Source organism: Ochlerotatus camptorhynchus, unplaced genomic scaffold (genome assembly GCF_037179485.1).
Source record: "Ochlerotatus camptorhynchus isolate MF236.1 unplaced genomic scaffold, CSIRO-AGI_Acam_v1.1 ptg000794l, whole genome shotgun sequence".
NCBI lineage: Eukaryota > Metazoa > Arthropoda > Insecta > Diptera > Culicidae > Ochlerotatus > Ochlerotatus camptorhynchus.
The window spans coordinates 25,579-51,532 of record NW_027041259.1 but is presented as its reverse complement, the minus strand read 5'-3'; the positions used below and the strand labels follow the sequence as shown (position 1 = coordinate 51,532).

At 34.5% G+C, this 25,954-nt stretch overlaps 1 protein-coding gene across 1 annotated transcript in view; it reads right to left on the bottom strand.

Annotated features, from left to right (window-relative positions):
* Positions 1 to 25,551, bottom strand: part of Mip (Myoinhibiting peptide precursor) — a 50,224-nt gene extending 24,673 nt beyond the window's left edge. Inside the window, exon 1 of the mRNA XM_065238482.1 lies at positions 25,242 to 25,551. The gene's annotated coding sequence lies outside the window, so the exon portion shown is untranslated. The remainder of the gene's footprint in view (positions 1 to 25,241) is intronic.
* Positions 25,552 to 25,954: the final 403 nt, after the last annotated feature.

Here is a 25,954-nt window from a genome sequence, read left to right as displayed (position 1 = left end):
AGCGTTACGGTCTGAGGTCACATGTCCGCCATTTTTGATGGTTCATTAACTAGTGTTTTAACCCAATGATCTCAAATATGGTCAAGATGATCTAAAGAATATTCTGTGAAATGGTCAAAGTCCTGGGAGGTCTCAAATAAAAAAATTGATTTATTGTCACCCTTTCTGGCACCATATTTCAGTGACTTTATGCCCTTCTCTCGAAGTTTTTAGTTGTTTTAGAAAAAAAATATCGAGAATTCCTCATGACATAAGTTTTGCATTTCCCTAAGGATCATTCAAGCATGAAAAAACACGTGTGTATTCGCTTTAATTTTTGAGAAATTTAACTTCAAAGTTGCAAAATGTTTCTTCAAGTGTACATGAATTTCTAAATTGGGAGAACATCCTTGAGATAAACCTTTGTCATTCTCTCTGAGTAGAAGAGTCGAGTCGAGCAAGAACTGTGTTGCCAGTGGGCGGTTATGTTTCTTTTCGCAAAGTGCGTTTATACATTATTTCATCTTTTTGATGATCCCCAATTATACTGTAAATGTAGCATCAGACTATTTTCGAGTCTGTGATTAATGTCTAAAATACAGTTTATCAAACCACTGTGTAAAATTTGGGTTTATGAGAAAGTGTAAATAAATGTTATTCCTCGATCATGTACTACTGTTAGAAGCACATAAATGAATCCTATACGAGCTGGCAACTCGGCTATGTCTGATTTTTGAACCCGAGAGAATTTAAACAGTTTAGTAGTGTAGAAAATGAGAAAACTTCTCGAATTTTTATTCCAAACTTACGTAGCAAGTTTGGTGTCGGTCTGAACGTCTCATTATTGTTATTTTTACAAAATTGGGGTTAAAAAATCATCGACAATGCCATGAATCACAGCCGGTAGAAGCAACGTCTCCAAAGCGTCCGAGACACACCTATTTGGGGTGATAATTTAGATGGTGGTGAAATAATGTGATATTAGTTTATAAAGATTTCTGAATATGTATAGAATATACTTTTATGATGTGGTAATTTTATTTATTTTAGACGAACTTGCCATTCGCGGCAGTGTTTCAAACAGTATTTGATGTTACTCTGTGAAGATTTCAGTATATGTTGTATATTGGAGCATAGTCTTGCAAGTATCGGGGAAATATTGAAGAAAAAAGAAATTATTCTGCTTATTTAATATATATTATATATAAGGTATTTCAGGTTTAAATATAATAAGTTAAATTGAACCTCAATTCTCATGAGTTATTTCATAAGTATTTGAAGTCCCGTAAAAAATCCAATAAAAATACAATAATTTTCATTGTCATTGTAACCATGATATTTACTGTAAAAATATTGAACATGTTTGTCCACTACCATGAAATCACAACGAAATTCATGGTTCACAACAATGAAAATCATGGTATTTGAGAAATTTACCGTAAAAAAGGGGGTTTATTGTCTAAACAATAAAAAAAAGTGATTTTTTCGAATAATTGATCTCATCACATCATACTTATTTTCATTGTTTGAGCATTGTATCGTTAAAAATCGAAATTAATTTTTCCTCCCGTTCAATAATTTAACAATAAATTTTAATGTACTCGAAATTCAACAGTAAAAATCATTGTAATTTCGTTGCTTCATTTTTTTCGGGGCTATTCTATAAATTTTTCAGCTTATTTGGAACAGGGACTTTTATGTATGAGGGTAAATAGTTATAATTGTAGTAATTTAATTAGTATTGCCATTTCAGATTAAATATTTATTAGTCAAATTGAACCTCAATTTCCATGAGTTGATTGTATTGTGATTATGCAAAGCTATATATTTTGGATCATTTTTGGAAATTATTTATGCTTATTTAATTTATTTTAGAAATCACCCAGTTTCACCATTACAGACATCGAGTTGTGGAGAGTTGACTTTATCTCAAAATGTACATGCCCGATTTTTGAAATTACTTTTTCAAAATAAAGGTTATGAACAATGCAAACATTTGGGATGTTCAAAACCATAGACATTTAAATATTCACAGAAATCGTAGAACAAGAACTTTTGACCATATTTTTGAACATTTTTTTTAGTTCGATTTTGTGTGTGTTGTTTTAAAAAAAATGTTTAAAATGTCTCAAATATTGTTATCTGACTATAACATACATGAAAAGAGAACAAACATTTTACCAAAAGTACTTGTTTTAAGATTTTTGTAAATTATTAAGTGTCTATAATTTTAAATATTCCAAAAGTTTACATTTTCATGAGCTTGAGATAAATTTAAAAAAAAACAGAAAACGAAATTTTGAGGTAGGGGAATTTACGTATTCTCGGCAATCTAAGCAGCTTCCGCACTTCTATTAGCACTTCCTCAGTGTCACGGACACATATGACGTGTTTGTTTGTTTACATTTATCTGCTGCTAGCTACTCTATCCATTTCAATCGACAGAACTGTCCAAAACGGTTTGAAAACGTTTTTAAGGCGCTCCAAACTTTTCAGGTGAGTGTGACTATTGTCGGCAGCCTCTTTTACTTCGGCAACCTTTCCGTTTAAACTGTGTGTTAACCAGTTGTTCTATTATCGGCAACTCGAAATCAGCCGTATTTTCATGTGCTTATGTTTCATTTGAAGAAACACATGACATAACAGGTTTTATCAGTCGTGAAAATGTATTAGGATTGAACCTGAAAGACTAAGGAATCGTTTGAATACATTCAGCGAAGTGTTTTAGTGAGAAAATAAAGCTAAATTAACGTTTAAATTGTGGTTGCCGAAAATAGTCGATGGCTGCCGAAGCCATCATTTACCCTATTCAGATTTACATTTTTTTGACATATTTTTCTCAACAACTTTATCTTAGACGTCACTTTGAGAAAAAGCGTTTCTGATGAACCTTTATGGTCACATAAAAGATAAAAGTATTTGCCGATTCCCATTAATGAGCCATCAGCTATTTCTCGATTCATGGGTATCCAAAAACGGCGATAAACTGGAAACACTAGCATAAGACAATTTTAAGGAGGAATAAGGTTTTGGTCAATAAAGGCCTGATATTACCAACCGGTGGAAACTAACGATTTAAAATTGGCTCACTACTTGACTAGCCTATTGGTCCCAAGTAAATCGATTAACGTACCCCATTCTAGTCGAAATTCTAGTACTACACTATGTATGTTTTGATTCGCTTTGAAAGTTTGACAGATAAAATGAGGGGTTCGTGGATTTTCCTACGTTTCGAGGAGTGCATCGATTAGCTTGGGACCGAAGATAGTACTAGAGCTGAGCCAAAAAGTTGAGCACGTTTCTTCGGGATCATCTAGTCTTAGAGTTACCTCTATGATATTACCAAGCCGGAGGGGGCGGGTTCGATTCCCGGTCCGGTCAACGGAATCTTTCGAGTTGGACATTTTTACAACTTCCCTGGGCATAGAGTATTGCCACACAATATTCATGCATTGGTATATTGGCATCGAAATTAATAACTGGGGAAGTGAATTTAGAACACTAAGTTGAGAGCACGCAATAAGCTACACTCAGGTCTTTTTTTACACAGGGGATATGTACCTTGCAAAAAAAAAACCTTGTAAAAAAAACCTGCGAGATTTTGATTTTTCACATCTTAAATGTTTTTTAAAAATTCGGATTTTGATGCCATTTGTAATTATAGCATGCTATAGTCCATATATACATATTTTAAAAATTTCTGTATTTACATAAAAAAATTGTGATTGTTTAAGTATGCCATTCGATTACCTATAGCTTGAAACGGATAATGTGATTAGAATCAAGTCGATAGGTTGTATTATTGTCGAGAAATTGTGTAAATTTGTACGTGTAAATCGCGAAAAACCGTTTAAAAAAACCGACTAAAAAAACCGCGTAAAAACCGTGTAATTAATGTTGTAATATGCACTAAGCAATAAGCTTGATGTGCGAATAAAAAGAATAAGAAGAAGGTCTTGAGCAATTGAAGGCTGGAAAATCTTTCACAATAGTTATCTCTTACATTTTTGGATTATTAAAAAATCGGTATAAATCGGTATAGAATCTAAAAGGTATTCTAAGAAGTCTTATCTGTATATCGGTATCAAGCTCGAAAATCGGTACAAATACCGATAAATCGGTAAATCTGGCAACGCTGGGTGAGATTAAAACTTACAGCATACATTAATTCATTTTTTATCTAGAGCATCATTTTCAAATCGAACATCGAAATTCCGACCGATGACGAGGTGTAGGGATTAATCATTATTATAAAATCTTGAAGAATTGTACACTAAAAATTACTGACCATAACATCTGTTTTGCATGGTATTTAGTCTCAAATCATCGAAGCACATTCGCTTCTACGACGGACAGTTTGTTTCGGTGGAACGAGAAGATAATTATTGTTATCAGCATCCCAATAGAGATGTTAATGAGGTCAGTTTAATTCACTATCATGTACTCATCTGGCGTCTGCAGCTCCTCTACGTAAAGCATCCAGTAATCCAACCAACTGTACAAGAATTAATGTGCCTTTTGTAACAACCGGTGCACTGCAACAGTTGCTCCCTATGGTAAATTATTCTTCAACACGATTGTAGTGTTATCTTATGAGATGTTTTTGTACAGAAATGTTTTGCTTGTTGACGACTTTCGCTTATTACATATCTGATTAGCAGAGCAACACCATTCAAAATTATGTGTGTTACCGTCGAATTTGACATGTCGCATGATGATAGTACATATTTTCAACCAACATCAATTACGTTAGGATGACGAATATCAGCGTACATGGCATGGTTTAGATACGTATCTGGTGGTGATTAAATTAGGCGCAATTTATTTTCCGCAAAGGAAACATCTAACCACAGTGTTGGACGGCTTCCTTACCTTGACGGGAACGGTATTTTAAATTATATCTCGGTTTTGTGGGGTGCATTAGGATACTGGTTGATATATGAAACAGCCTCGGGATGACTTTATTTCGTCCGTTTTTTGATTACAGAAAAAAAACATGGTTGTGGTTAAGGAGACTCCCAGAGTTTGTGCGTCATTCCACCCAGGTATGGAGCATCTTTACGTGGCAAAATTATCTTAAAGTGTAGTGTGATATATTGTACATACTATATGTATATAAAAACGGACGGTGATAAATCGTTTTACATCTATTAAAGATACGAATGTTAATATTTACAGATTAGATATTAGATGTTGTGGTGAGTCTAAGAGAAATGTTCAATAATTTATCGAAATCTAGATTTGACATTGAAGAGACAAGCAATGATGCCTATGATGAACAATGTACAGGCCAAAATAATAACGAATGCAGCTAAGACGTTTTTAAATGGATTGTGGCAATCAGGGGTTGAAACAGTTGACGTTTTTTTACTACACTCGCTCGGCAAAAATTGCCTTGTGACATGTATTACATGTGTGATTCGTTCTAATTCCTAAATTTGGTGTAAATTAAACCATTTCTGATCAGAAATGTTATTGCTAGGACATCATTGCTTGCTATTTTCAGAATTCATAGAAGCACAACATCAGCAGCTCTTATTAATATTATTAAAACTTAAAATTACATTCGTGACGGTCTTTGGCGACAGTGTCTTATGAAAGAGACTGTCATATGGCATTTTAGTTTGGTACTGTATTATGATAGCTTGTTTTGCAAGTGTCGGACGGCGACGGCGGTCGATTACACTAGTTTACAGCATTTTTGAACTCGGTAAGGTGGTGATCATTTCCAATGCAAAATTCTACGCTGAATTCAATGCCGTGGTCAGAAAAAATTAAAGTAGAGCCATTTTTTAGATATACAAAATTTTTGATTTTTTGAATTTCGGACAAAAGTACGATTACTAAAATATCAATATCTTTGGAACTATTGCGTCAATTTTAAATCTTTTTTATGAAAATGAAGCTTAATAAATTTGCTATCGTTTATTAGAATATTATGCCTCAATTAAAAATTTAATTTTGAAGTCATTTAAAAATTTACAGCATTTTTTTTAATTTTTCCTGCGAATTTTCCATAAAAATCTTGTTTTAATCAACATTTTTAATGGGATAAAAAGATTCAAAAAATCATTCCATAATTTATTCTTAAAGTCCATTCAAAACCGGAGAAAATGAGCCTTTAATGGATGAAATCGGTTGGAAATTGTCGAAGTTATGAGCATTTTTGTAAAACATTAAAAAATGTTGCTGAAATACAACAGCTTTAGAGTTCCTTTTCTAGGTGTCGTTGTAAGCATCCAAATCGCATGTAAAGTTTTCATGGGAGATTTTTTTCTCTACATATCAATTTGATTAAGGCATATCAGGATTTAAAACCGAGTTGATACAAAAGAAATTTATTTAGGTTTTATTAAAAATTATTGAGAATCGAATGCCTTTGTCTTCGATGTTTTGAACTTGTTTCTCGAATCAGAAACCAACAATAGTCACCCATCATTGCTTCATCCCAAAACCCTTGGTAACGACGTTCCATCATCTTCATTTGTTGGTGAAAACGTTCGCCGTGCTCATCACTCTCGTCACCAAGATTTTCCGGGAAAAAATCCATGTGAGAATGTAGGAAATGTATCTTCAAAGACATATTCACACCTATGTTCAGTGAAATAAAAGGATTTGAAATTAATTATATGCAACAAACACAATATTTTTGATTTATACCTATTTTCTCATAATTTTTGAGCAATTCATCAACGGCTTCCTCATAATCTGGGCTTCTGAAATTTCCTAAAAAGGTTGTGACAACACGCTGGAACGATTTCCACGCTTCTTCCTCATCTGGTGTCAAAACTGTATTGAATGCGGAATCATTGAGCAGTTTTTTGATCTGTGGGCCAACAAATACACCTTCCTTTATCTTTGCGTCAGATAAATTTGGAAATACTGATTTCAAGTACTGGAATGCCGGCCCTTCTTTTTGCAACGCTTTGACGAAATTTTTGAATAGCCCAAGTTTTATATGTAGTGGTGGAAGTATTATGCGTTCTTTTACCACAAGAGGATCATTTTTAACGTTGTCTTTACCAATTGTGAAATTATCCCGTTTTGGCCAATCTTTTCGGACGTAGTGTTCCTTACGAGCTCGACTGTCCCATTTACACAAAAAACACATATATTTTGTGTATCCCTGTTGCAATCCAGTCAACATGGCAACCACTTTAAGATCGGAACAAATTTTCCAATTGTGTTGATTGTAATTTATCAAATTGAGCAATAGAGCCATTGATTCATACGTTTCCTTCATATTAACGGCATGAGCTAATGGAATAGAAGGTTTCTCATTCCCTTGTTGCAGTAAAACGGCTTTCAAGCTCAACTTGCTGCTATCGATGAATAAACGCCATTCAGCTGGATCATATGGCTCACAAAACTCTTCAAACAAGCCGTTTACGTCATGGCAAAAACATGCCTTGTCCTTTGTAGAATAATATTTGTCAAATTTCTTGTGACGATTCCTGTGACAAGAAATTTTGACCTCCTTGCTCAGCATGTTGTGTTCTTTCAAGCGTGATGCCAGCAATTCGGATTTCTCCTTCGATAAGTCGAGATCTCGCACCAAATCATTAAATTCGGATTGTGTAAACAGTTTTGGGTTTCTTTCCAATTCCACCTCGAAGTCTTCCTCGCATTCCTCCTTAAATTCCTCCTCACTTTTTGTAACGGTCGATTCAACAGAGGGCGCTCGTTTCCGCTTTGGATAAACAGGATACGGGACCGAACTAGAATGTGGAACAGGTTTTGTCATAGAAGCCACTTGTGGATACTCAACTGTTTTGTGACGTCCTTGTTGCTTAACTTTTGTCAAGCAGAAATAACAATCCGTTGCATGACAAAACGGTCGACGCCATATGGTGGGCATGTCAAAGGACAAATAGCGACTGACAGATAACAAATAAGTGAGTTAGTAAGTAAGACATTAACACTTATCAAAAATAGATGAAGTAAGATAATGTCGATCAGGAAAGAACAAAGCTCTACCATGCTGTACATAAATTGTTTATATGAAAGTTATTCAAAAAATCAATTTACCTTGCGCCTGACATCCACCTAGCCAAGCACGTTTTGCACGAACTACATAATACTTTTGGAATCCATGGTTCGTCAAAGTCTCCAGGATCAATTTTAAAATAAAGCCTGTATGCAGTTTGCAACGAAGCAGTGAAATTGACCGATTTTGTAAATATATAGTTGCCACACGCGTAACAAAACTTTTGAGGATCATTTTTACACTTGAATTCACGTTTTGTCGTATACATCGTTAAGCAATGTTAAAGAAAGAAAGCTGTCAAATTGAGTTGGTTGCGTTAGGTTCTCGCCGAGCGGTCTCACAAACACTAGCGTAAATTATATTGTTGAAAATATCCCATTTAATTTTGGGTGACAGCTGGTAGTGTTAGTGAAATGTACCGTATGAGTACACGTCCGCAGAAAGGCTTACTGGAAGTGGTGCATGAACCTAGGAGCGAGACAACGGCCAATCTAGGAACATTCAATTTCCATTATTTTACAAAAAATTTCATAACTTCGGCAATTTCCAACCGATTTCATCCATTAAAGACTCATTTTCTCCAGTTTTTAATGGACTTTAAGAATAAATTATGGAATGATTTTTTGAATCTTTTTATCCCATTAAAAATGTTGATTAAAACAAGATTTTTATGGAAAATTCGCAGGAAAAATAAAAAAAAATGCTGTAAATTTTTAAATGACTTCAAAATTAAATTTTTAATTAAGACATAATATTCTAGTGAACGATAGCAAATTTATTTAGCTTCACTTTCATAAAAAAAAGTTTTAAAATTGGTGCATTAGTTCCAAAGTTATTGACATTTTAGTAATCGTACTTTTGTCCAAAATTCAAAAAACCAAATTTTTGTATATCTCAAAAATGGCTCTACTTTAATTTTTTCTGACCACGGCATTGAATTCAGCGTAGGATTTTGCATTAGAAACGTTGGTCAACCACTAAAGTTCACACTTCTTATGTTGTTTTGTAAACTAGTGTTATCAAAGAAAATGTGTCGATTACAGGGACCGCTCACAAGACTGGTGGCATTGAATATAGGATCTCCCGATAATGAAGCGGCGTACCGGCTTAGAAAATTTATCTGAATATCTGGTAAGTGGTAAGTTACCATACAAGATAGGAATGCAAAAATGGTATTGTCGGTCAAGTTGACCACCGGGAAACCTCACACACACGACATTCGATTTTACTCTTGTTCCGTACGTTAAACATAACATCGGACATAGTGCGCATTATAGCGCATCATTGGGCGAATACAACGCACTCTGTCCGACAATATGTTTAATGTGATGTTTACAACTGTTCGGATTTGCTAGCGCTAGTGTACTAGCACTGTGCAAAAAAGTAACCAGCATAATGTAAACAGGGCATCAGCATGAGATTTCAGGAGCAACTTAAATTCGTGCTAGTTGGCTAGTACACTAGTGCTAGTAAATCCGCACAGATGTAAACACCACATAATAACGTACAGCACAAAAGTCAAATCGTTTTTCGCGTGTGGGGTTTTCCGGTTTTCAACTGTACGATAATATTGGGATATATGAAATTTTGGTTTTCAAAAAAAAAAAAAAAGAGGAGCCCTTTTCCGATGAAAAACGCGAGTATACTTTAATAAATGATTTCATTGAATCACTCTATGTATTTAAATAAATAGAGGGGTTGCAACCATTGACATTTGTATGAACATTACTATGATAGCAAACTCCTTGACACCTGAAAATAAAGCACGGAGATCCACATGAGATATAATGGACCAAGTTGAGATACACTTCAACTATTTGACAGTTAACCCATTGATCTATACAATTTACCGTTCAATTATGTGTATACCATTGAGAGAATTTGTGTGGATACAGATATGGAATCGCAGAGGTTTCCATTCATTGCTTATACACTTATGGTCTTAAACATTAGTTTGATAAAGAAATTATATGACAACCGCAGCATGCTCTTAATTCTCATTTCTATTCATCTATTTGAGAGGTTATGAGGACCACTAAATTGTGCTTAATTTTTTTTTTTTTTGGTACTGTTCTCCTTAACAGTGCGGAATCACTTATAATAATGAACTTTTATTAGAATCGGAACCTACCTAACTAATAAAAACCAAAGATTCAAGTAAAGTAAAGGTGAAAAATCTATTCAAATCTCTTGCCCAGTAACGCTTGGTAGATTACCTTTTCGTTGTGCGTTACTGGCATTTAGATCTACCACCGAAGCCTGGTTCGAACTACTTCAAACTAGGGGAACAGATTTGTTTTGTAATCAAAGGAACACATCTTAGTCCAACAAAATTGCTATTTGGACTTTTTACTAACGAATATTTATGAAGATTTCTGTGTGACCGAATCACTAAATCCACTGTGGAAAAATGAAGCGTTTCACACAGCAATTGAATATTCTTTATTTGTGCATGAAAACCAAAGACCCAACGACTGCGAATACGAAGAAGTCTTTGAATACAAATTAGCAGACTACGAAAAAATAAAATTTAAATTAAACAGTGTCAATTGGCAATTAATTTTAAGGAATGTAGGAAATGTCGAAATTGGTATAGACGTGTTCTACCAAATTTTAACAGAAATAATTTCGGAAAAAATTCCTTTGAAGAAAAAAAGACGCAGCAGAAACACACAAAATCCAGTCTGGTATACAGACAAATAAAAAACTTGAAAAATCGGAAGCAAAAAGCACATAAAATTTATAAAAAACACAATAGTAGTAATAATTTATTAATTTATTTGGATATATGCGATAAACTGAATTTAGCTATCAGTACTGCATTTGAAGAATATAATGCAAAAACAGAACTTGAAATAAAGTCCTGTCCAAAGAACTTCTTTAATTACGTAAAAACCAAATTAAAATCTGACAATTTTCCTTCAATAATGCAACTCGACGAAAATGTCGGTGATAGCTCGGAAAAAAACTGCAATCTGTTTGCAAAAAATTTTCAAGAAATTTATACGACATTTTCTGAAGAAGATCGCGGCCGCGATTATTTTGCATTTTTTCCAGAATTTTCAAGGGACATTGGCCTCAATCAACTTCAAGTGCAGGATATTTTGCAGGCTTTAAAAAATTTAGACGCCTCAAAAGGTCCTGGACCTGACGGAATTCCTCCAGTTTTTATTAAATGTCTAGCAATGGAACTCACTGCTCCATTGTTCTGGATTTTTAATATGTCCCTGGAATCTGGAATCTTCCCAAAAACATGGAAAAGCTCATTCCTAGGGCCTATCTTTAAATCTGGCCGAAAATCTGACGTACGTAATTATCGTGGTATAGCCATTATCTCTTGCATTCCTAAACTTTTCGAGGCAATTGTCAACGAAAAATTATTTCTCCAAATCAAAAATAGAATTACTGACATGCAACACGGCTTTTTCAAGGGTCGCTCGACCTCGACAAATTTACTTGAATTTATAGACTATTCATTGAATGCAATGGATAATGGAAACCACGTAGAAGCTCTCTATACAGACTTTAGCAAGGCATTTGACCGCATAGACATACCAATGCTACTTTTTAAATTGCAAAAAATTGGAATTGAGTCAGGGCTCCTAAAATGGCTTGAATCATATTTAACTAACCGCCAACAAATAATTAAATTCAACGGAAAGAAATCGAGTCCAATTCAAGTCACTTCAGGCGTCCCAAGGCTCTCATTTGGGACCTCTTCTTTTTATTCTATACGTAAACGACATTTCTTTCATTCTCAAAAAACTTAAATTGTTTATTTATGCCGACGACATGAAGCTCTTTTTAGAAATAAGAAATGAAGAAGACATCAATATATTCCGGAATTAAATACACATATTCTACATATGGTGCAAAAAAAGTCTACTAGAATTGAATGTAAAAAAATGTAACTTAATATCATTTAGCAGGAAAAGAACAACTTCAAATATTTCAATTGCACTAGGAAATCAAAATGTAGAAAAATGTGAAAGAGTTAGGGATTTAGGAATTATCTTAGACTCTAAACTAACTTTCATAGACCATTACAACACAATTATTCACAGGGCAAATAACATGCTAGGCTTTATCAAGCGCTTTTGCTATAACTTTCAGGACCCATACACAATTAAAACACTATATATCGCCTATGTGAGGTCAATACTGGAATATTGCAGCATTGTATGGTCTCCTTTTTCAATCACGCACGAAGAAAGATTAGAATCCGTACAAAAACAATTTCTATTATACGCTCTTCGTAAATTAGGTTGGACATCATTTCCTCTTCCATCATATGAAGCACGCTGCATGCTTATAAACATACAAACATTAAAAGAGCGTCGTGAATATGCAATGGTTTCATTTGTAAACGATATCGTTTCGCAACGCATTGACTCCACAGAACTTTTATCAAAATTAAATTTCCATGCACCTACTCGGCAACTCCGAAATCGAAATTTATTTGCCATAAAACATCATCGCACAAATTATGCAAAATATGGGCCATTAAACCGCATGATGGCCTCTTACAATCAATACTGCGAAACCATTGACTTTACAATGTCTCGGCATAAACTAAAACAATATTTTTACTCCATAAGGCATTATAACTCATAAAAAATAGGAAAGCTGACACTGCTTAATTTTTATTAAAGAAAAAATTATACTTTTAACCTTTTGTCCAAAGTTGACGAAATAAATAAATAAATTTAAGAAAACAAAACTGTATTCTAATATGTACTAGTCTACGTTGGTTGACGAAATAAATAAATAAATAAATAAATAAATAAAAAAAAAAAATAAATAAGTCCTTTTTACTTTGTATGCCTTGTTGATAGTGAAAAAACTCGGCTTTGTACACCGAGGATGATCTTGAAACAAGGAAAAAATGAGTTAGGTAGTTATTTTTCATCTACGTGATTTCTTATCTTTTATTCGCTGTTCTCTAGTTTGAAGTGGTTAAGACTAGGATTCTGATGCATGTTTATGATCGGTGTTATTGTTTGATTTTGTTGCTAAGGAATTCGTTTTTGACTGCAAAAGGGGCGAGCCTTTGGAGGGTGTTCCAACACTCCAAAGGGTATAAAGAGCGGGACCTTACAATTAAAGTCGGATCCTTGCGATAAAGGCAAGAATGACAACTGTATTAAAACCGATTACTTCTTCATTTCTCAATAGTGTTGGAGTAATACGACATGCACTGAACAAAGGACACGGGGTATACCACAATAGATCAAATAACTGGTCGCAGTGGATTTATGTCCCGAACAGAGGAAACAAATTCAAATCTCTGATCAGGGAAAATTCCCAAAGACCTGGTAGTCATCATAATGAAGTAATGAAATTGGGTTGTTAGCGAAATGTTTAATTAAAACAACAACAAAAAAAGGTTATCTTGCATTTAATTCCACTTAATTAATTTTGGTATCCATGACAGATACGTATTTTGACTACAATGTGCAGTCTTCATCAGTGTCATTCCCACTAATGACTTATCAAAAACCTTATAAGTACTTAATTAAGTGGAATTAAATGGAAGATAACCTTTTTGCTGTTTTATTTAAGCATTCCTTTAACAACCCAATTTCATTACTTCATTAGTGAAGTTATTATTTTGCTTGTTGTTCATTTAAAAATCGAGATGAAAGTCTATGGGTTCGAAAAAAATATCTTTGTGCTCAGAAAACGAAGCTCTTTTCGATAGTGTATAAAAACTTTTTTTTTCAAAAATTAAAGAACCCAATCGTCAATAATTTTTCTCAGTGTATATTTTTTTCAAGTTTCAATATCAATTTTCTTCAACTCATCCTTAGATACCATTTCGGTACAATCAATAGTTATACTTTTTTTTTTTCAAATATAGTGCTCATGAAAATACATACGCCCCTTTTTTCACAAAGCATTAGTAATATATTTTTGATTAACTTACATATGCGGTTAAATAAATCAATGATAAATATTAGCTTTCAAATAAGGTTAACTACCCCATTTCCGGCCTATTAAGCACAACCCGCACTTAGTCTTTCTTAATCTATCGCAGTTTAGCAGCAAACGGAATGTTATTATTGCTGATGGCTTCCAAATTTATTTACCTTTCCGTATGTACCGTAAGATTTGATAAAGAGAAACCAATCGTTGAGATATTGTCAAAAGCCTAATACTGCTTCTTGACGCCAAACTCGCCCTACGGATTCTAAACTCGACCTAACGCATTGAAACGCCAATGAATTCACTTCGGCCTATCGGATGAAGATAAAAGATTCGGTGGGAGCGCTTCTTTTGTGTTTGGGAATAAGGGGTACAAACCTTCATATCACGCGTTCTCATTGACTTCGTTCGGAAGCTTATTAACTAAAGTATCGTACCAAACGCATAATTGACCTGTTAACTCTGAAATCATGGATTTATTTGAAGTTTCCGAAGTAGTTCTCTACCCTAACTTATTCAATTCAGCGAAACGTGATATTTACGAACCATTTCTCGTTATATAAACGGACTGTGCAAAAAGCGAACCGTGATAAAACCGGAACTCCACTGTAGTAGATTGTGTTCAAAGTACAATCATACTAGGTCCAGGGAAGTCGAGAAATTGTTCAACCCGAAAATGTATATAACGGACCGGAAATCTAACCCAGCCGTATCCAGCATGGTCTTGTTTTACAGCTGTCCGTTCACCGACTGAGCTAAGAGAGATCCGAGAATGGCCTTAATGATTGCAAATACTTTTTACAGAATCAAGCACCCTACTATGCAATGTATAGGGTAAACGTTCCTATAGTTGCGGTATGTTAGAAGCGTTAGATTTCTATAGTCTCCATACACAACTATAGGAACCGAACGCTTCTAACATACCGCAACTATTGGAGCGTTCATCCTACCATACACACTGTACAAGCAACATCTCTGCTTTGAACAGTTACTGTCGTATGTCGCCCAACTATTTACATCGTGACACGCAGTTTGCAGAATACAATTTAAAAGTCAGATCATTTAGCGTCTCACTATTTTTCCTAATGAAAAGACTTTATGCTCAATTGGTGGCATGGAATGGAAAAACACGGTGTCATATTTCCGACCCTTGTTGGAACACAAAAGAGTAAACGACGATAAACCTTGTCCCACAAAAGAAGCGAACAACCATCACTTACTACTAATGAAGCCGTTCATCAAACAAAAATCCTCGTTCCTACTCATCCTCAATGCATCACTATTGCAAACATACGGATGATTTGCACTGCAACCCACTTGATCGAAGACAATGTTTGCGTAAAAGCAAAGCACACCGAGGAATATAAAAAATCTAGTATAATTAGGCGAATTTATGCTCGGTCATAAACGGATAACCACATTATTCCGCCCACCGCTTGGAGCATAGAGTGAATTCTTTATTTTTGATGTAGATTATCACCGAGAGTTCGAACACTATCAGTTCGAATGCTTTCCTACAGGAAAAAAAAGCCAGTGTATAAACTCGGTTAACGGTTTCAGTTCTTTCCTCTACTTTTCTCGATGGTAAAATGAGTGGTGACACCGTAAAGTTGTCTTCGGCAGCAAAGCTCGTTTTGAAAGATATCGTTTCTTTTGTCGAATTGTACACATTGCATTTCGGATATTGTCATACGACAACAAGGGCTTAGATCTATCTCAGCTCTCTCCACAGTTATTTTTCATTAGCTATAAAATTGAACATTCCAAATGCTACTGTAGTACATATGTTCTGAGAGTAGTACTTCAACAAAAAAGCTATGTATGTTGCGTCTTTTACGATTTGTCTTTGCTTTCGACATCGAACTAGCAGCACATTTGATGGCTCATTTTTGTTTTTTGCCGTCACAAAAGCGTTGCTTGGCATGACATTATTCTACGAAGGCATTTCAATTAAACTTTGATTTTTCCTGAACAGATTGCTGATGAAAATAGATACATGGTTAAGAAAAAAGAACTCTCGTTCGTCAAAACCAATGAGAATACCCTATGTTGTTGGGCAATATTTAGATCAATTTAGCATACCTAGGGCAACAATTTTCGACCAAATTCGGCATGCTGAAACTGAAATTTAAAAGCAAAGTATGACTAAAATTTCAGCTAGAATCAATTTTTGATGCTATAAGAAAATTGTCTGAACATTGCTATCGCTATCGAGTTTTTTTTTAGTCAAATTTAATCTATGCCTTTTTAGCCAAATGATTAAAAGTATTCAAGAGATAGTAGATAAGTGGTGCATATGTCCCAAAATTGTCAAAATACTCACCTAATTTTAGCCTGGCTTATGGAAAGCTTTATTGCAAGCATTTAAAGAAGAATTATCGGGATATGTTTTGGAGAAAAACTGATTATCTGATGATTTTGAATCATTTTGATCCTTGTTATCATAGTATTCAGTATGCGGCATTTTCTTTATTTAGTTCGGCTATTTGAAATGCTCAATAGCGTTAGAGGGTTGACATTTTTGAAGAAAGGATCAGGGGAGGAGTTTGGGAATGAGTTTGGGAATGAGTTTGGGAATGAGTTTTCGTTGTCTCATCAGTGAGTTATCGCCAAAAAGTTAACGTTAACGTTCTACTTCGCTGTCGATGGTGGATGACTATTAGACTCATCGAGAAAAAATCACAAAGGATTTAAAAATTAACCATTTCCAAGCAGTTCCAAGCCAATAGCGAATCGGAAAAATTATACCATTTCCAATTTGCATGAAACTTTGCATTTTATTAACTCTTTATTTGTTCCAAATTCAAAGTAAATTACATTTCATTTTAACCTAAGTGCTCCACTTAAATACTACAGTAACTTACCTGTCTTAATTGTTATGATATATATCTAAGTATATAAATTAATCGGGTTTTAATTTTATTTAATATTTTCATGATATGAATTTCAGAATGAACATGGAATCCTGCTCTGTATTATTATAGAATTCATGTTAAATTAACCAGAAAACACTCTGCGTAATAATTACCGTTGAATTCTTTTTGAATTTCCTTGAAACCCCTTCTAAGAAATTGTTTGAAATCCGTCTTAGAATTCCCTTAAACCTATTCGGAGAATTTGATTTCATTAAAATCCTTTTCAAAATTTTCTTTTAACTCTATTCAAAAGAGCATAAATCTTTCGAAATTTGGAATTACTTTAGTATTTAGAAACCCCTTGGAGTATTATAAAGAATTTCTTTCTAATTATTAGCATTTTTTTTTTGCCATAGGTTTTGTTTGAGTTATTTGATGAATCTTTCACACTATGGTTTAAATTATTTCCAGAACACTCTTAGAACTCTGTGTCTTGTTGAATTCTCATCATAATTCTCTTGGAATTCTTCAAATATTACCTAATAATTTAATTTAGAACTCGCAATCTTCTCCTCAGAAATCCTTCCAAATTCTTCTAACAAATTGTTAAGGACTTCTGTCAGAATTATTCTGGAAATTCTGCTCAAAAGTTCTCCTTCGAAAACTTTGTGGGAATCCTCCTCAATAGTTGTCCGCAAGATTCTGTCGATTGTGCTGTAATTTTTTATAACCCTTAAAATGCTTCCAAGTCTCAGAGCCTTGACAATTATGACTGCACGACTATTTAATAAATGTAATTTTTTTTTAATCAAATCTCTGATCTTGGGAAATTTTTAAACTCTCACATTTTAACTATTTTTTCTCCAAATCTTGCATCACAAACATTGTTATTAATCCCAAATTTCGAAGAAAATTTCTATTTTCAGACTCTACACAAATTTCAAAGCCCCAGAATCTTGGGAATCTATCTTTTTAGTTAATAATCTTTCAGTATTTTTTTTTTATGTATTGGTCTATTGGTCGTGGGTATTAAATTTCATGAACCATGTTTAGTTTCACGTTGAGCGAGCTCAAACGTCAGTAGATTTTACATATACATATATTTTTTTCGTGTCTAACTTTGTACATCAGCGCGAGTACTGAAAGGTTAATGTTTATGTTAGTATAGACAATGGAGTGAATACACATTTTCTTTATCCGATATCACTATCAATTTGCTCTAATTCTCATTTGTATCAAGTTCATTTTTCTGAAACAGAAAAGAAGTGCCTCAAATAAAAAAGGCACGAACAATTAAAAAAAAATGTTTTAATTTTTTGATATCTTCAGTTGGAGAAAGAACGGTGTTTTCATTTTATTGTTGAGTTTTCATTTCACCAAATATTATTGAGTTTTCATTTCACCAACAAAATATGCTTTGAAAAATCATTCATTCGATTGCTGCATGAAGTGTATCACCGTTCTTTCTCCATCTGAATGTGAAATACATACAGTGTATCTCAAAATTAATCGCATAGCTGGTTTTTAAATTTTAGAAAAACGGCTCTAAAAGCACAAATTAAACGTCTATGAATTTTTGGCCGCTGACTCAGCATACATTGTCTCAGTATTAGGCATATTTGGTTGATTTTACAAAATGTTAGAATAATTTAAGGAAAACGCATTTTTCTTGAAAACCCTATTTTATTGAAATAAAATGATCATAACTTCGAAGGCGAACCAGCCTCAGGCTGAAAGCCTCCCTAATAAAGAAAACTTAACTTAACTGATCATAACTTCTTGAAATTTTGCTCAGTTTTAGTCGTAGTAAGGATCATTCATATGACACAAATTTTACTAAAATTCGCTCAATAGCGTTTTATTAAAATAAATCTAACTTCATACAGGCTCTTCCAATAAAGTCTATGCTGGAGAAGGTGCATTTTGATGATCAACATATTTATTTCCTCCTAATTTTCATTCCTGGACCATTGTGCAATCGCTTTGCCAACTCGAAAGGTTACTCTATCGTATTCAACTGTGAAATTCATGTGTGAAATGTGTCTGTAATACAATTTGTCTTCCTGCGTGCCCACTTTTTCGACTTGTTTAGCATATATTCCTCTCTAAGTCCAACCAAATTTTGGAAAATTTTAGGTACGAAATATCAATTTAAATGGAATGAAAAACGCATAAATCAATGACATTTTCATTACGAAAATAAAATTTTGTTTTCTGTGCGGCTCTATTTTTTTTTAAATATTGGGAAAAACCATCAAAAATCCAAGAACATCAGTTTTTTCTTAGATTCATGTAAAAATTTATTTTCTATCTCACCATGAAAAAATCGATCCTCAGTTAAATCGAAAGTTCGATGTTTTGTGGTTTTTTGAGTCCAACTTTATGCAATTATGACTTACAAAAAATGTTTTGGCACGTAGATTTTCTTTAGAAAATTAGAAAAAAATGATTGTTTTAGATTTTTGATATCTTTTTCCAATTTTTTTTATTTTAATCAAAACTTAATTATTATTATTTTTTTGAATCGGTAATCTTCCCCTTAAATTTCTGAGTAGTAGTGATTCGTACAGCAAATGCAGGCCAATGAACCCTTAACTGTCTGTTACCTGCAATCGTTTAAATGTCAACCACCTGTTAGGCCTGTCTTTCAATTCTGTTGATACCTAGGTGCCTTCTTATGTGAGAATTCATGATAGATGTGGTTTGTTTCATCAACCTCCTTCTAAATCGGACAGGAAAGGGGCGCTGAAGGCCATTTCGCCTATGCTATAACCACCAGCCACCACTGGGCAAGCTAACAACGGAAATACAAGGATCAGCTTTAAAGTGTTGTGAATCATGTCTGCATACATTTGGTTTGCATGATGATGGTTGTCATTATCTATACCTACACATCACCATCCTGTGGCATCTCTTCCACTTTGGATGGTTGTTTGTGAAGTGTAGTGATGATTGTGTGGGTGTCTCTGTTCTAGATGTGCCCGCTCATATGTACGTGTTACTTTAGTTGTTGAAATATCCCGGCACATTTTGCACTTCTTCACATCATCTCACACAAGGGCCATCATAAAGCGCCCAGTTCATTTGTCATCGCCTCGCTTGTTTGATAAACACTGCATTTGTGTGGTTTCATGTTTTTATATATTTTTTGAATTCAATTTTATACATCGCCATAAAAGCAGAGCACGATAGCAACGGTTTTTGGTTCGTATTATTGTGTCAACCGCATCTCGCTTTCAAGCTTTCTCCACGCTTTCATTCGTCACTCATACGTGAAGGACACATTCAAAACTAACCCCACGGTGACAGACAAGTGTTTCAAAATCTATCAAGCTTTGTAGCGGTGTATGGAAAACTGCTATGGAAAACCTTTGAGGGACTTCAACTTACATTGAGATTACCATCGTTTTCCAATACAGTAATGAACCCGATTTTGTCAACACTAATTTTAACATTTATTTCTAATGTTATACGAAACCCATGCGCTTTTTCAGTGGTCAAATGATACCTTAGTGAACATCCATCTTGATGATGAATAAGAAATATTTTGAAATAGGGTTATGTGAAATTAGGGAGAGATAAAAGTCTGATGCTGACGGGCAGACAAAATCGGGTCATTGCTGTATATTTAAGAGTAATGATAGCTTGGCGTTTAAAAATTTTATGTTTTCATCAATTATAAGGTACAGGTATACCTCAATTTAACGTAACTGTCTTTTTTGACTTCTATCGTCAATATCTCGCTAATAACAATTGAATCATACAAATTAATATTAGCGTAAAACTGGGTATCTTTGATAATGCGGGTAGCTTTGAAAGTAAAATATAATTATTAAATTTACTCTCAGCGCTTTTCCGAATTAGAAACTTTAGTTCCATATTGTAACTTAAGGTATTTCCTTTGATATCGTTTTTAGTTTTATATAGTATATGTTACATGTATTACAAACATATTAAAACACAATTTTCCTGATTTTCGTCTGTTCGAAAAAAAAAACACTCAAACCATCACTTATGAACTATGTTTCCGACTATATATAGCCATCACAAATTCAATGTTGTATTATTATTGCTTATGATGTTTTCTGACTATATACTCATGCAAAGTTTCAAATCTCAAGAACTAAATTATTTGAGTTTCCCCCTTTTCTTTCTACATTCATCGAGCATTATCAAAGTAACCCCAAATCAAAAAAATGATGTTCGGTCACAAAACTAATGCAAATTCTTTAATTTTCGTTAAACATATTACTGTTGAATTAACTCTAGGATCCTCAGTACTTGTTTTAAAAATATAAAATTTGAAAACATGCATTGCTGTAAAAAAATATTTAGAATATGCTTTGAAAAACTATTAATGGTACCCCGTTTTACGGTACCTACAAATGGGAGATTATCTCATCTATCCGATGATGACATTACTTTGCTTGTTTGAATGATAATTTGCGGGAAATCGACGATGGAAGTAAAAAGTGAGAGTTACGTGATATCGAGGCATACCTGTATGGTGTTTTATAATATATGAATTCCTGCGATAAGATCCCCAAATTTTAAGAAAATACACGCGAAGAAATTTTGCTTATCATGTTTGTGGTACATATTTGATATCTTTATAGCAATGTTTTTTTTTGTTACGGTGTTGTTAGATTTTACGTTGGTGGTTTTACTCGATAATTTTGTTAAGAATCTGAAGAACAATGTTTAGATTTTCGAAATGATTTAGCAATGTTGCTTATGGAAACACAACAAATCAAAATATTTTTTAATCCACGGTGGTAAACTTCAATATATTTTTTTTTATTTACACTCAATTCTTTTTTTACGCGATTGTCATGTTTTCGATTTTGCACTTTCAATATTACAATATTTTTCTTTGATTTTTAAGTGATTTTTTGTAACAAGCTGCATTAACTTTGGTTGCGATTTGAGATCACACGATCACAAATTTCGCATAATGGACGTTTATCATACTGGAAATTTTGTGTTTAACCATGAGGACCTTCGAAGACGATTACCATAGTGATCGATTTGCATGTTTGCGTTTCACTATTGTGATAAAATAACCCATTTTTACGTTTTTCTTTAACGAGCATTGAAATTTGTATACAGATGCAGGGAGAGGGTGCCGAACAGTGCAACAAGGCAAAAGGGAGCATTCCGAGAATTTTGTCTTAGCATATTTTCCACGAAATTCATTTCATTGTAATTTCTCGCTCAACTATTCAAAAAGATCGATTCTCTTCATCGACTTTCTCTTTGGATCTTTGGCCATGTAATGGATTTTACAGTGGAGTGAAAGGATAAGGAACAGTCTGAATGACATGACAGTTATTTATGGGATTTTTCTATATGAGTAAAGAGCTACTGAATTAGCGGCGTCGGTGGTGTAGTGGTAAGCGTGATTACCTCTCACCCCAGCAGGCCTGGGTTCAATCCCAGTCGGCGCCGCCGGGATGTTCTGAGGCATAACATCTCTGATCACGCCTTCCTTCGGAAGGGAAGTAAAACCGTTGGTACCCGGTTCATGAGTTGATGGGTCGATAGGTAGGGTCTAGGTGTGGGAACTGCCTCCCTGGCGTCGGTAGCATTGGTGCACAGCACGGAAAACAAACCAAAGGAAAAAAAAAGAGCTACAGTAACGCCGTCAACGCCAATTATCATGTCCACGAAAGAAATGATCCCGGTGCATTTGGCCGAAGGCCGATTGTCCAAATGAGTCACTTGACCGAAATCAATTGATTAATTAATATCGAAAGAAAATTACAAGAATAAAAAAAATTAAAATGTGTAATTATAATCGCATAAAGAAGAAAAAAGCCTAACATTATTAAATTCTTATTCCCCATCAGATAACAATCCTGATAAGAAAAAAATCACAATTTTCATGGCAATGCAACAATAATCAGATCAGAAAACCCCTAAAAACTGCCCATGTTTAAAAGAAGCAAAACAAAAATCACTATGATTATTAAATTCTTTAGTAGTAAGCGTGATTGCCTCTCACCTCAAAAGGCCTGGGTTCAATCCCAGTCGGCGTCGCCGGTATTTTCTGAAGCATAAAATCTCTGATCACGCCTTCACGAGGGTCCCTGGCGTTGGTAGCATTGGTACTCAGTACGGAAAACAAGATCGACGGAAAAAAAATCAAGGAAAAAATAAATAAATACATATTTATCTTTATACGTGTGGATGCTATCCCATAGGAAAAAAACAAAGCTTTTTTCAATGAAAAAAATAACGAGAATAATAAATTATGAAAGTTCATGTTTATAAGAAGAAAAATTTCATAAAATATTTAATTCTAATTTATGATTGATTTGTTGAACTACACTAGCCTCGAAGAGTGGTGTCGTTCTAATATCTTATGAGTTCCACCGAGACATTTTATTTATTCTATAGCAACGCCTTTGTGTGGTCGGATTTAAAATGTTTTGACAGTACACGTGTTTCAGTAGTCTCAATACGTATTAAAAAAGTTGTACTAGATGGAAGACGATAAGAAAATTGATCCTACACACCCACGCCGAAAACCCGTTTTGGTTAGTAAGAAATATCCCTGGAGACAAACCAGCCCAGGCTGAAAGTCTAAGATATAAAAAATAGAAATATCGCGAAAAAGTTGAACATTGTCTATATCAGGCAGGTTCCCGGACAAAAGTTTTATCTGGCTACAGCACGGAGTGATGTCCCCAGCAAATACTACTTTTCATAAAGGCTCACAAAGGTACAGTGAAGCCACTACAGACGAAAAGTGCTTACAGTAGTACCGCGACAATCAATCCACCCAACTACCCCCAAATTCCACCCAATCGAAAAGTATTGGGCAATTCTCAACCGGAAGTTAAAAAAACTCGATGTTGGAAAAGAAAAAAAAGGTCGCTGAGGTTGACCAGTCCAGTGTGTGGCAGATGATGGCAGATGATTCCAAAGAAAGTCCGCGAGTTCATCTGAACGCCATCGGAGTAATTTTGCAATTGTTTTTTTTTTTAATGAAAGTACAATATACCTTAATTTTGACTAAATTACATTTTTCGTACATCAAACCAATCCCGAGAAAAACTTGATTTTATGTGTCCGGATTCTAAGTGGACCAGACTTTAGCTGGTGTAATGTTTCGCAAAATGGAAATTTCCGTAAGGAACGAACAGAGATGCAAAAAAGGTAATACCATGTCGCTGTATTAATAATTACCAGTACCAAAACTAATGCCATCGACAAAAATGAAAGAGTGAATTTGAATATTTTTCAACCCTTCAGAAAGCCTTAATAATTCTGAAAAATCATACAGAGATTATTTTACAGGGGTTGGTAATTTTTACTGGGTTTTAAAACAGCTGAAAAAGTCAGTAAACCGAAAATAATCGTCACACGAAATGTTAACAATATTAATGTAATTTATTTTATTTTATCATCAAACAATGTTAAAAGAACACAGTCTGCATAAATTAATTAAAAAAAAACGATTTTTACAAATTTTTTTTTAGAAGTAAACTGACTTTTTTTAGCTATTGAAAGACATAAAAAATAGCAAACATGGAGACTGTATATTGCTTATCTTTGACCGTTACGCGTATGACAAGTCAATGCAGTATTAGTTCAAAACATTGAAGGAGTCACATTGCAGACGAAATATGCATATCTTTATCTTTTTCAAAATTCACTACACTACACTACACTACAGACGCCCGCATTCATCACGGTTCAACATTTCTGAGTTCTTATTTCAATTTACGATATAGGGGAAATGGATTTAATGTCGGCCTAAACGCGTGATCTAGATGCACTTCCACAGTTATTAATTGAGGGCTATCGATGCCTGTACCATTTTTGCATTAGTTTAATTGTGTGGCAAGCACAATCATACTATATGCCCAGGGAAGTCGAGAAATCGAGCTTTTAAAAGTAGCAAATATTAATCACATGAAACTTTTGAATCTTGGTTTTGCAAAGTTTGCAAGTTCTCAGAAGAAATTAGCTTGACAAGAAGGATGTTTGGTGGCGAAATATCCTTCGACGAAATGACCCATTCGGCGATTTTTTTTCCGGCGGAATGACATTTGGCGAATTTTCGCGCTCCCATTAAAAACTATTTCACCAAACACAAATTAATTCACACTATATTTAAGGCATTACGATTTGAAACGTTACCCTCATTCCATTACCAATTTGGTCAACGATCCATCTAAAATGAGAAACACCGTGAACATAAAATCAAATCACGGCCATTCCTACATCCGATTTCATTAGGTTATCTTTCGCATCACACTTGTAAACTTGTTAAATCGAGAAACGTGACAAAATGCATTTATTGGCTCAAAATACTATCGAAGCATCAGGTTCGTGTCCTGCCTTACGCCCATTCAATCAAATCACGATATGAAATTTTCATAATTATCCTGCTTGATGCTTTGCTGTCATTTGTTCAGATATGTTACACTGTAGAACAAACACTCACAAAAAAACCTGAAGATAGCAACATGATTTAGTCTACAAACCTTTTAACAAAGCCGAGAACTGACTGTGCGTGGATATTGAATTATAACTGCTGTGATGTATTATTTCCGGCCGGCTTGTAATCTAATATATTTGCGATACACTCTGTACACCTGCCTTCGGTCACTGCAACACTAGTAGAGTAAACGAGTCACAATAGTTGGAAAGTGCACACAAGCACACACCTCTTCTCCACTGACTGCCACTTTGAATTATTACCCCTGATTCTAGGCAAGATCGCAGCCAACGGCCAACAAAAAACACCAAGATGGGCACGTGCGTTCTCACTATATTTTTCTCCCGGTGGACAACTTCTTCTGCAACCGGAAACTTTACTACTGTAGCCGGAGACAGTGTTTTGACGACTTTATATAGAACAGGCCGGAAGAGGAAAAAACCGCGCAAGTCCTTCGGTGCGTACCAGAGGAAATCGGGGAAAAGCGAACTGCTGCGAAGTGAAAACCGACCGTTTTGGTTTAACGATGGTTTCGATGCGTATGTAGTACTCAGTGCCTATTGCATAGTATCATCACTCACACGAAATAATTCGAAAAAGTCCAGAGTGGCTACATGCAAGATCACTTAGAAGCAGATTTGACGTCATCGTTGGCAATCTCATTGATGTGGGCCTTCGAGAATCGAGTTTGCTATAGGCAAATAATAATTAAGTAACTTGTGCGAAAGTAATATGCGACCGAGAAGGTCACATTAAATT